Source organism: Sapajus apella, unplaced genomic scaffold, assembly GCF_009761245.1.
Source record: "Sapajus apella isolate SASKATOON/1434 unplaced genomic scaffold, GSC_monkey_1.0 scaffold63, whole genome shotgun sequence".
Classification (NCBI taxonomy): Eukaryota; Metazoa; Chordata; class Mammalia; order Primates; family Cebidae; genus Sapajus; species Sapajus apella.
Window position 1 is genome coordinate 4,600,927 of NW_022437003.1, and position 11,995 is coordinate 4,612,921.

Here is an 11,995-nt window from a genome sequence, read left to right on the forward strand (position 1 = left end):
GTGGATTAAATTTCTACTGCCTTAAGCCACCTAGTCTGTGGTAATTTTTATGGCAGCTTAAGAAACGAACACAGCCTGTTATCCTTCCTACCTGAACCTTCAAACCTCTTGACTGCTATTCATCTTGGTTTTTTTGAGATAGTTTCTCGCTCTGTCATCCACGCTGGAGTACAACTGTGATGAGATCATGGCTCACGGTAACCTCCACCTCCTGGGCTAAGTGATCCTCCCACATCTGCCTCCCAAGTAGCTGGGACTGCAGGTGCACACCACCAAGCCCGGCTAATTTGTGTGTGTGTGTATTTTTTGTAGAGATGGGGTTTCGTCATGTTGCCCATGCTGGTCTTGAACTACTGGAATCGAGCCATCCACCCACCTCGGCCTCCCAAAGTGCTGGGATTATGGGCATGAGCCACTGCACCCGGCCCCCATCTTGTTTTCATTCCTCCCAAGATGTCATTTCTTGCTGGACATCAGCGATACTCCTAGCCTGAGCTGCAGACCCAACCGAAGAGTTTTCAACGTATGACTTGCTGACCAGCAGGCACAGACTCACCTAAGGAGTTTATAAAAATGCAGATTCCTAAGCTCTACTTCAACCGAATGAATCAGAACCCTTTAAGGCAGGGCCCGAGAATCTGCTTTTCACAAGCCCCTCCAGATAATTCCTTTGAGCACTGGAGACTAAGAGCTAGAGTCACGTGTATACCTTTGTACTTCTATAACTTCCCATTGCCACAGCTAGAATTGCCCCTGACCTATGTCCTCGTCCCTCGTGCCTAAATGCCTTGATGTATGTTTCTGACATCCTTCTTGCTCTCTATTCTTCCTGTTAACAGGCGCTCTGGATTCATTTTCATACATGCACACACACATGTTTATATACATACATACATGTACATATGTATGTATATACATACTATCTACAGGGTTTGACATTACCATCGTCTCTGAAAGTCTTCATTTTCATTTAGAAATACAATTTGGCCAACATCCATAAAATCTATATAAACAACTTCCAAGAAGCAATGCTATTCAACAGTTGCATGAGAATTCAGAATGGAAAAATTACTGTTTAAGGAGATAAGGAAACTGCTCATAAGCAAAGAAGGTCTTTGGAACATTGAAAGTTTAAATTGTGCCTTTCATTTGGTTCAGCCAAATCTAGTTGCCACATCAGATTTAGAGTCTATAGTTTTACATTTTAGGATCTGGAGAAGACTAGTTTAGCAGTTTAAAGCTTTTTAATTGCAATTCGGTTAGTTGCCCACAAAGAAATAACATTCTCTGTTTTATCTTTCTGGTTTAGAAGAAGGAGGGGTATATCCTTAAGCCATTACCACATGAAACACTCATAACACAATTTCTAAGTGCTTATCCTAGAAAACTGACCATTATAGTTATTATAGATAGCAGTGTAGATACCAGTATAGCGTTCCTTCTCTTAAGTTCTTTGACCAGCAAGGTACTATTTGAACAGAGCTTATGTTTTAAAATAAATCTAGGATGAACTTCTGGCGTAGAGCTCTGTTCCCAAGTGTGTCTTCTGAATTGGCCTCTCTGTGGGGATGCAGGAATCCGCATCACAAGCTGGATGTTTTTGATGCAGGTGGTCCACAAAACACACTCTGAGAAACACTACCATCCGTGACCTAGCAGTCTCTCCGCTATTCATTGGCTTCTTTGGCAGCTATAGCATAGAAAACTGGCTTATACATAGTATTTTTTGAGCAACTGAGATTGTCACTGTTAGCAAAATCGTTTATTTAGATGGTACTGTGATTGCCAATAGCATTTTACTAAAGCTCTTCTTACTCAATTAACAAGCAATGTGATTCAGACAAAATAGGCTGGATGGAAAAGAAAGGTATTATCTCAAAGGTATGTGTTTTCTTGCCTTTGTGAAACAGATTTTTATTTTAACATAAAATAGGAAGACAACCAAACAAAACAAATGTTTGGCTTAATGATTTATTAAGGCGAACACCTTTGTAACCACCACCCACGTCTAGACATAGAACTTTCTACACCCCTGAAGTCCCTTTCTTGTGCCCCACCCTGAGCACAAGCCCCTCCCTTTTTTTTTTTTTTTTTTTGAGACAGAGTCTCGTTCTGTTGCCCAGGCTGGAGTGATCTCGGCTGGAGTGATCACCAGTCGGGTGATCTCGGCTCACTGCCATCTCCGCAGTTCAAGCAATTCTCCTGCCTCAGTCTCTTGAGTAGCTGGGACTACAGGCGTGCACCACCATTCCCACCTAATTTTTGTAGTTTTAGTAGAGACGGGGCTTCCCTATGTTAGCCAGGCTGGTTCCAAACTCCTGACCTCAGGCAATCTGCCTGCCTCAACCTCCCAAAATGCTGGGATTACAGGCGTGAGCCATGGTGCCCAGCCTTAGCCTGACATTTGTAGTCCTCACTACCTTGTGTTTCTGTAGTGTCATCACCCAAATATGCATCTCTAGGATATAGAGTTTAGTGTTGTCCATTTTAAAAAAGGTTGATGTGTCTTAAAGATGGGAACAATAGACATTGGGGACTCCAAAAGGTGGGAGGGAGGGAGGGACCGGGGTTGAAACGCTGCCTATTGGGTACTGTGTTCCCTACTTATGAGACAGGTGCAACTGAAGCCCAAACCTCAGCATGATGCAATATGTTCATGTAACAAACCTGCATGTGGCCCCCCGAGTCGAAAATGTAAACATAGGCCATGCGTGGTGGCTCATGCCTGTAATCCTAGCACTTTGGGAGGCTGAGGTGGGCAGATCACAAGGTCAGGAGTTTGAGACCAGCCTGGCCGACACGGTGAAACCCGTTCTTTACCAAAAATACAAACATTAGCAAGGCATGTTGGTGAGCACCTGTGATCTCACCTACTAGGGAGGCTGAGGCAGGAGAATCGCTTGGAACTAGGAGGTAGAGGTTGCACTAAGCCAAGATTGTGCCACTGCCCTCCAGCCTGGGCAGCAGAGCAAGACTCTGTCTCAAAAAAAATTTTTTTTTAAATAATAATAAAGTGCAACAAAAGGTTGATGTCTTTTAAGTCTCTTTTACTGTATGACTCCTCATCCATTTCAGATTTACCTTACAATCTTAGTCCTCATCCATTTCAGATTTACCTTACTACCTGTCTTGATGAACGCAGGAGGTTGAATGGTGGCTCCCCCAAAAGATATGTTCACTAAAACCTAGGAATTTGACCTTATTTTAAGAAGCAGTCCTTTGAACACAGCTGCATAAAAAAGTGGTCTTTGCAGAATAATTAAGGTAGGTATCATCTCAAGATGTGATCATCCTGAATTAAGGTGGGCACTAAATCCAATGGCAAGTGTCCTTAAAAGAGTAGAAAGGCAGGCCGAGTGACTCACGCCTGTAGTCTCAGCATTTTGGGAGGCGGGTGGATCACCTGAGGTCAGGAGTTCAAGACCATCCTGGCCACCATGGAGAAACTCCATCTCTACTAAGAATACAAAAAAAAATTAGCCAGTATGGACCTGAAAAACAAAACACAAAACAAAACAAAAAAACAGCCAGGCATGGTGGCGGGTGCCTGTAGGAGGCCGAGGCTGGAGAATCACTTGAACCCAGGAAGTGGAAGTTGCAGTGAACCGAGATCACGCCACGGCACTCCATTCCAGCCTGGGTGACAAGAGTGAAACTCCATCTCCAAACAAAATGAAACAAAAAAAGAGTAGAAAGGCGGGGGAGAGCATGTAAAAACAGAGGCAGAGATTGAAGTGATATGTCCATAAACCAAGGAACACTGCAAAGACTGTGGGCAGCCACCAGAAACCAGGACAGCGGCACAGAACAGATCCTGTCTCAGGTCCTCACTCCCGCGAAAGAACCTGCCCTGCAGACATCTTGATTTGGGACTTGTCCTCCATTACTGTGAAAGAATACATTTCTGCTGCATGGAGTAGCTTGTCACGGGAGTTCCAGGAAACTCATTCAAAGAACCTGGGCTGTTCAACGTCACTGTCTGGCTTTGGTAGATTGCACACTCAGGGTGCAGTTCATCTTGCTTCTCTGCATTTCCTGCACTGCTCTCAGGTTCGATCCCTTTGGCAAATCCAACGCAAGCCTTGTCTGCTCATCCTTGTTCTGTGAACTTAACAGTCATCATCATACTCCTTTTCTTTTATTCTTCTAATAATTTTGTATTTTGCTGGGTGTTGTGGCTCACACCTGTAATCCCAACAATTGGAGAGGCTGAGGCAGGAAGATTGCCTAAGATGAGGAGTTGTAGACTAGCCTGAGAAAACATAGTGAGAACCCATCTCTACAAAAAATAAACAAAACTAGCCAGGCATGGTGGCCTGTGCCTGTGGTCCAAGCTACTTGGGAGGCTGAGGTGGGAGGACCGCTTGAGCCCAGGAGGCGGAGGTTGCAGTGACCTGAAATTGTACCATGGCACTTCAGCCTGGGCAACAGAGCAAGATCCTGTCTCAAAATAATACTAAGAATAACTTTGTACTTAATTTGTCTTCAATACTTATCAGTTGCTCATTTTGATGAAAAGGTAGTTTTCCTGGACTTCTAGAGTGAGAAGTGTTCAGAAAACCTCGTCTGGCTCTGCAGAGCTCCATCCTCTCCTGCTTCTATGAATAGAGTGGCTTATTTCTGAGATTCCCTGTTGTGCTCCCCACCTGCTATTTCACTCTAGTCTACACCTTCTCTTTCTTTCTTCTCTCATATCCCTAATCAATTTTGTGATCAGTTGTTCTGATCAATTTTTTTTTTTTGAGATGCAGTCTTATTCTGTCACCCACGCTGGAGTGCCATGGCATGATCTCAGCTCACTGTAACCTCCACCTCCCAGGTTCAAGCAATTCTCCTGCCTCAGCCTCCCAAGTAGCTGGGATTACAGGTGTCCACCACCACACCTGGCTAATTGTTGTATTTTTAGTAGAGATGGGGTTTCGCCATGTTGGCCAAGCTGGTCTCGAACTCCTGAACTTAAGCGATGTGCCTGCCTCAGCTTCCCAAAATGCTGGGATTACAGGCATGAGCCACTGTTCCCGGCAATGCCCTGATCAATTTTGGCTCCACTCTCAACAGTTTCTCCTCGGCGTGGGACCTCATCTTAAAAGGGAGACCTGGGAGCTGGTTTTAAGAGAGACTGCCCCGGTTCCCTCAGATGCTCCTACCATAGCCCCCTGCTCTCACTTCCCCCCAGGACAGGACCTTCTCAGTTTTCGAGGCCATCTGCAGGCCAGCCCATTGGTGTCCCAGTGAAGCTCTGTCGCCTGTTTGGGGGTTCTCTAATTCTCAAGTCCCACTGACACTAGCTGGTTTCCCTCCTCCCTCACTGCTGAAGCCACGCAGCTCTTACGGCACTTGGTAGTACGTCTCCACTCACTGTACTTTGAGATTCATGGGGTTACTCTGCCACTGAGTTTTACTGTAAACGCTACCCATGGGTATTTGGTTTTGCTGTGTAGATATTCTTTCTGCTTTCATGTGGGGATAAGGAGAGATGGAAGAACGATGCTGTTTAGAGCATCTTCAGATTTACCTTCCTTTTTATTTTTTAATTATTATCATTATTTTTGAGATGGAGTGTTATTCTGTCACCCAGGCTGGAGTGCAGTGGTGCGATCTCGGCTCATTGCAATCTCCACCTCCCAGGTTCAAGCAATTCTCCTGCCTTGGCCTCTTAAGTAGCTGGGATTATAGGTGCACACCACCAGGCCTGGCTATTTTTTGTATTTTTAGTAGAGATATGGTTTCACCGTGTTGGTCAGGCTGTTCTCCAACTCCTGACCTCAGGTGATCTGCCTACCTGGGCCTCCCAGAATGCTGGGATTACAGGCATGAGCCACAGTGCCTGGCCAATTATTATTATTTTTTAACAAGACAAAGTCAGGCTATGTTGCTTAAGTTGGTCTCAAACTCCTGGCCTCAAGGGATTCTCCCACCTTGGCCTCCCAAAGTGTTGGGATAACAGGTGTGAGCCACCATTCCCCGTCCCCTTTCCTGTTAAACAAGTATTTTGAATCCATACTGTAGGATTGCCATCAAAACGATGTCATGTAGCCAGACATTTCTCAGCATGAAGCATTAAGAGAAAGGAGAGTTATGAGAGGCTTTATTCTCAGAGAGAACTTGCAAGAGTTGAAGAAGAGAATGGTAGTCAAAGTGCTTGATTTGCCTGGTCAATGATTAGGAGGAGATTCAGAATAGGGAGAAGCAGAGGAACACACTACCTTTTCGTATTCGGTAGGCTGATTGTACCTCATTCTTGTGGGTTTTAAATAGGGAACGTTATTGGCAGCATATCACCAACGGGCCTGTGGGTAGAAAATTAGTTTTTTCTTTCCACCTTGGTTTCCTTGACAGCACTCCCTCTTCACTCCCGTTCTATTGCTCTGACTTTCTGGATCTCATGGGTGGCTTCATTTCCTTCTGTTATTCCCTTAATATCTTCTTCCTTCTCTTTTTCCTGTTTTATACATTCTCCCTGGACCATATTTTTTTTTTACTGTGGTAAAAATAAACATAATATAATATTTACCATTTCAACTGTTTGTAAGTGTACAATCAAACACATTCCCAGTGTTATGTAATCATCACCTTTATCTGGACTCAACCTTTTTCAACATCCCCAACAGAAATTTTGTTCCCACTAAATAGCAGTTCTTCATTCCCTTCTCTCTCATAGTCCCTTGTAACCAGGATTCTCCATTGTTTCTGTGAATTTGATTCTTCTAGGTACCTCATGTCAGTGGAACCACACAGTATTTGTCCTTTATACTCAAGAGGCTGAGGAGGGAGAATCGCTTGAACCAGGGAGGTGGAGGTTGCAGTGAGCCGAGATTGCACCATTGCACTCCAGCCTGGGAGACAGGGTGAGATTTCGTCTCAAAAAAATTAAAATAAAAAAATTGTCCTTTAGTGTCTGGCTTATTTCAGTTTCCCTAATGTTGTCAAGGTCCATCCATGCTGTAGCATACAGGCATATCTCTTCTTTTTCTTTGCTTTATTGCACTTTGCAGATGTTGTGTTTCTTACAAACGGGGGTTTGTGTCAACCCTATGTGGAACAAGTCTGTCAGAACCATCTTTCCAACAGCATGTGCTCACTTCATGCCACTGTGTCAAAGCTTGGTAATTCTCACAATATTTCAGATGTTTTCCTTATTATTATATCCATTACGGTGATCTGTAATCAGCGATCTTTGATGTTGCTATTGCCATTGTATTTGGGTACCACTATACACACCCATGTAATACTGCAAAAGTCATCAATAAATGTTTTGTGTATCAAAAACTGGCCATCCCCCTATTTCTCTTGCTCTCTGCGGGCCTTCCTATGCCCTGAGGCACAAAAATATTGAAATTAGGCCAATTAATAATCCTGTAATGGCCTTTAAGTATTCAAGTGAAAGGAAGAGTTGTAAAAAGCCGGGCGTGGTGGCTCAAGCCTGTAATCCCAGCACTTTGGGAGGCCGAGGCGGGTGGATCACAAGGTCAAGAGATCAAGACCATCCTGGTCAACATGGTGAAACCCCGTCTCTACTAAAAAAATACAAAAAATTAGCTGGGCATGGTGGCGCGTGCCTGTAATCCCAGCTACTCAGGAGGCTGAGGCAGGAGAATTGCCTGAACCCAGGAGGCAGAAGTTGCGGTGAGCCGACATTGCGCCACTGCACTCCAGCCTGGGTAACAAGAGCAAAACTCCGTCTCAAAAAAAAAAAAAAAAAGAAAGAAAGGAAGAGTTGTACCATCACTCACTTAAAATCCAAAGCTGGGAATGATGAAGCCTAATGAGGAAGGCATGTGGACAGCCAAGACCCATCGAAACCTAGGCCTCTTGTGCCAAAGAGTTAATCAGGTTGTGAATGCAAAGGAAAAGTTCTTAAAGGAAATTAAAAGTGCTACTCTAGTGAATGATAAGAAAGTGAAACAGTTATTGTTAATATGGAGAAAGTTTGAGTGGTCTGGATGGAAGATCGAGCCAGCCACAGCATTCCCTTAAGCCAAAGCCTAATCCAGGGAAAGGCCCTAAACTCTCAATTCTATAAAGGCCGAGAGGGGCAAGGATGCTGCAGAAGAAAAGTCTGAAACTAGCACATGTGGTGTTTTGAGGAGTTTTAAGGTAAAAAAAAAAAAAAAGCCATCTTTATAACATAAAAGTGCAAGGTGAGGCAGCAAGGGCTGACCTAGAAGTTACAGCAGGTTATTCAGAAGAACTAGCTAAGATCGTTGATGAAGGTGGCTACTACACTGAAGAGCAGATCGATGAAAGAGCCTTCTATTGTAAGAAGATGCTACCTAGGACTTTCATAGCTAGAGAGGAGAAGTCAATGGCTGGCTTCAAAGCATCAAAAGACAGGTTGACTTTTGTAGGGGTTAATGCAGCTGGTGACACTAAAGTGAAACCAACGCTCATTTCATCATTCTAAAATCCTAGAGCCTTTGAAAATTATGCTAAATCTACTCTGTGACCTATTAGTGGAAGAACAAAGCCTGAATGACAGCACATCTGTTTACAGCATGGCTTACTGAATATTTTAAGCCCATATTAATTGCTGAGAAATTCTGCTCAGAAAGAAAGATTTTTTTCAGAATCTTACTACTCATTGACAATGCACCTGGTCACACAAGAACTCTGATGAAAATGTGCAAGGAGATTAATACGCTGTTTTTCATGACTCCTGATACAATATCCATTCTGCAGCCCATGAATCAGGGAGTAATTTTAAATTGCGTTTCCAGTCTTATTATTTAAGAAATGCGCTTTGTAAGGCTACAGCTGCCATAAATAATGATTCCTCTGATGGATCTGGGTAAAGTACATTGAAAATATCCTGGAAAAAATTCCAGATGCCATTGTGAACATTCATAATACATGGAAGGATGTCGAAATATCAGTATTAACAGAAGTTTGGAAGAAGTTGATTCCAACGTTCATGGATGGCTTTGGGGGGTTCAAGACTTGAATGGGCATAAGGAACTGCAGATGTGGTGAAAATAGCAAGAGAACTAGAATTTAAGTGGAGAGCTGGGTGGGGTTGTTCACGCCTGTAATCCCAGCACTTTGGGAAGCTGAGGGAGAATTGCTTGAGACCAAGAGATTGAGACCAGTCTGGACAACACAGTGAGACTCCATCTCTACAAAAAATAGAGTCTACCACTATAGCTAGGCATAGTGGTATATAACTCTAGTCCCAGCTACTCAGGAGGCTGAGGTAGAAAGATCACTTGAGCCCAAGAGATGGAAGCTGCAGTGGTCTATGACCACCATGCTACTGCACTCTACCCTGAAAAATAATAGAGTGAGATACTGTCTCTTTTTTGTTTTGTTTTGTTTTGTTTTCTGTTTTTTTTTTTTTTTTGTGACGAGATTGAGACGGAATTTTGCTCTTGTTACCCAGGCTGGAGTGCAATGGTGCGATCTCGGCTCACCGCAACCTCCGCCTCCTGGATTCAGGCAATTCTCCTGCCTCAGCCTCCTGAGTAGCTGGGATTACAGGCACGCGCCACCATGCCCAGCTAATTTTTTGTAGTTTTAGTAGAGACGGGGTTTCACCATGTTGACCAGGATGGTCTCGATCTCTTGACCTCGTGATCCATCCACCTCGGCCTCCCAAAGTGCTGGGATTACAGGTGTGAGCCACCGTGCCTGGCCCTCTTTTTTTTTTTTTTTTTTTTTGAAATGGAGTCTCTGTCACCCAGGCTAGAGTGCAGTGATGTGATCTCCGCTGACTGCAACATCCGCCTCCCGGATTTGAGCGACTCCCTTGCCTCAGCCTCCTAAGTGACTGGGATTATAGATGTCCACCACTGTGCCAGACTAATTTTTTGTATTTTTAGTAGAGACAGAGTTTCACCATCTTGGCCAGGCTGGTCTCGAACTCGTGACCTCATGATCTGGCTGCCTTAGCCTCCCAAAGTGCTGGGATTACAGGAGTGAGCCACTGTGTCCTGCTGATACTGTCTCTTAAAAGACAAAAAACAAAAAAACAAACAAAAAAATGAAGTGAAGCCTGAAGATATGATTGAATTGCTGCAATCTCATGGTCAAACTTGAGTGAATGAAGAGTTGCTTCTTTTGGATGAGCAAAGACAGTGGTTTCTTGGGATGGAATGTACTCCTGATACAGATGCTGTAAACCAAGCTTGTCCAACCCACTTCAGCAGGAGCTGCGTGTGGCCCAAGACGGCTTTGAATGCGGCCCAATTCAAATTCGTAAACTTTCTTAAAACATTATGAGATTTTTTTGTTTGTTTGTTTGTTTTTTGCTCATAGGCTATCGTTATTGTGAGTGTATTTTATGTGTGGCCCAAGACGATTCTTCTTCTTCCAATGTGGCCCAGGGAAGCCAAAAGGTTGGACACCCCTGCTTTAAACATTGTTGAAATGGCACCAAAGAATTTAGAATGTTGCATAAACTTAGTTGATAAAGCAGTGGCAGGATTTCAGAGGTGTGACTTCAAATTTTAATGTGAGTAAAGTGCTATTACACACATTGTAAGACACAGAGAAATCTTTCATGGAAGGAAGAGTCGATTGATGCAGCAAATTTCACTTTTGTCTTATTTATTTTTGAAAATGGTCACAGCCAACCCAGGCTTCGGTGACCACCACCCCTCATCAGTCAAGTCTTCAACATCAAGGCAAGAGCCTCCACAGGCAAAAATATGACTTGCTGAAGGCTGAGATAATCGTTAGCATTTTTTAGTAATGAAGTATTTTTTTTTTTTAAGACGGGGTTTCACCATGTTGGTCAGGCTGGTCTTGAACTCCCGACCTCAGGTGATCCGCCCACCTTGGCATCCAAAGTGCTTTGATTACAGGCGTGAGCCGCCACACCCAGCCAATGAAGTATTTTTTTTAAGTAAAGTGTGTGCATTGTTTTTAGATATGATGCTGTTGCACAGTTGATAAACTACAATATAACTGCAATATAAAAACTACAATGTTGTAGTTTACACTATGAACTACAATATAGTGTAAACTTAACTCATATGCACTGAGAAACCAACAAATATGTGTCTTTCACTTTATCATGGTATTAACTTCATTGGTGTGGTCTGGAACTGAACCTGCATTATCTCTGACGTATGTCAAAATTCCATTCCTTTCGATGGCTGCATAATATTCCAAGGTATATATACACACACCACATTGTGTTTATCCGTTCATCTTTTGATGTACTCTGGGGTGGTTTCCACCTTCTGGCTATTGTGGACATTATGAACATTGGTGTATATGTATCTAAGTCCCTGTTTTCAATTCTTTTGGTAATATACTCAGCTGTGGAATTTCCAGGTCATATCATAGTTGTAGGTTTAAATTTTTGAGGAACTTCCTGCATAATCTTGAGCTTAGCTACAAATTTAACTACAGTTTATGTAGTGTTGTCACACAGAACTTTGTACAACGATGTAAATGTTCTGTAATTCTGCACCATTAAGGGTAGCCATTAGCTACATGTGGCTGATGAACACGTGAAATATAGCTAGTGTGACCGATGAATAGAATTTTAAAGTCCTGTTTAACTTTAATTAATTTAAATTCAAATTTAAATAGCCACACATGGGCTACTGTATTGAACTGTATACATCTATAAGCTGAGACATTTTCTAATTCTATATTTCCAGTTCGACCATTTTTTTCTGAGTTTCAAACACATACTTCCAATATGCTTCCATGAACATTTTCTTAATTCACGTGTCCCTTATTTTTTAAATGAACCGTTCCTGCAGACACCCGATTTATCTCCTCATGTGAAGTTGGCATGAAACTCCAGTCAACTCCACTGCCAAAATGATCTTGTCTACTTTATCTAAGATACTTTAATTGGATCTGGGCTATCTACACGGGCAACGAGATCTTTCTAAACTTTCTAAAATGTAAATCCAACCAACTTTCTCTCTCTGAGTCTCCTCATGACCGGAAGAATTAGAACCCAGTTCCTTCTATTAGCCGACAAGCTCCCAGGTTCTCTCTCTAGCCTCATTTCACTTCGTTTTCCAATAGGCAGCGTTCG

General features: G+C 43.0%; 1 long non-coding RNA gene across 1 annotated transcript; it reads left to right on the forward strand.

The window, feature by feature from the left end:
- The first annotated feature begins 8,974 nt into the window (after positions 1-8,974).
- On the forward strand, positions 8,975-10,100 carry LOC116529820. The gene is made up of 3 exons (XR_004259685.1): positions 8,975-8,995; positions 9,152-9,153; positions 9,983-10,100. It is a non-coding gene; the product is annotated as an uncharacterized LOC116529820 (long non-coding RNA).
- The last annotated feature ends 1,895 nt before the right edge of the window (positions 10,101-11,995 follow it).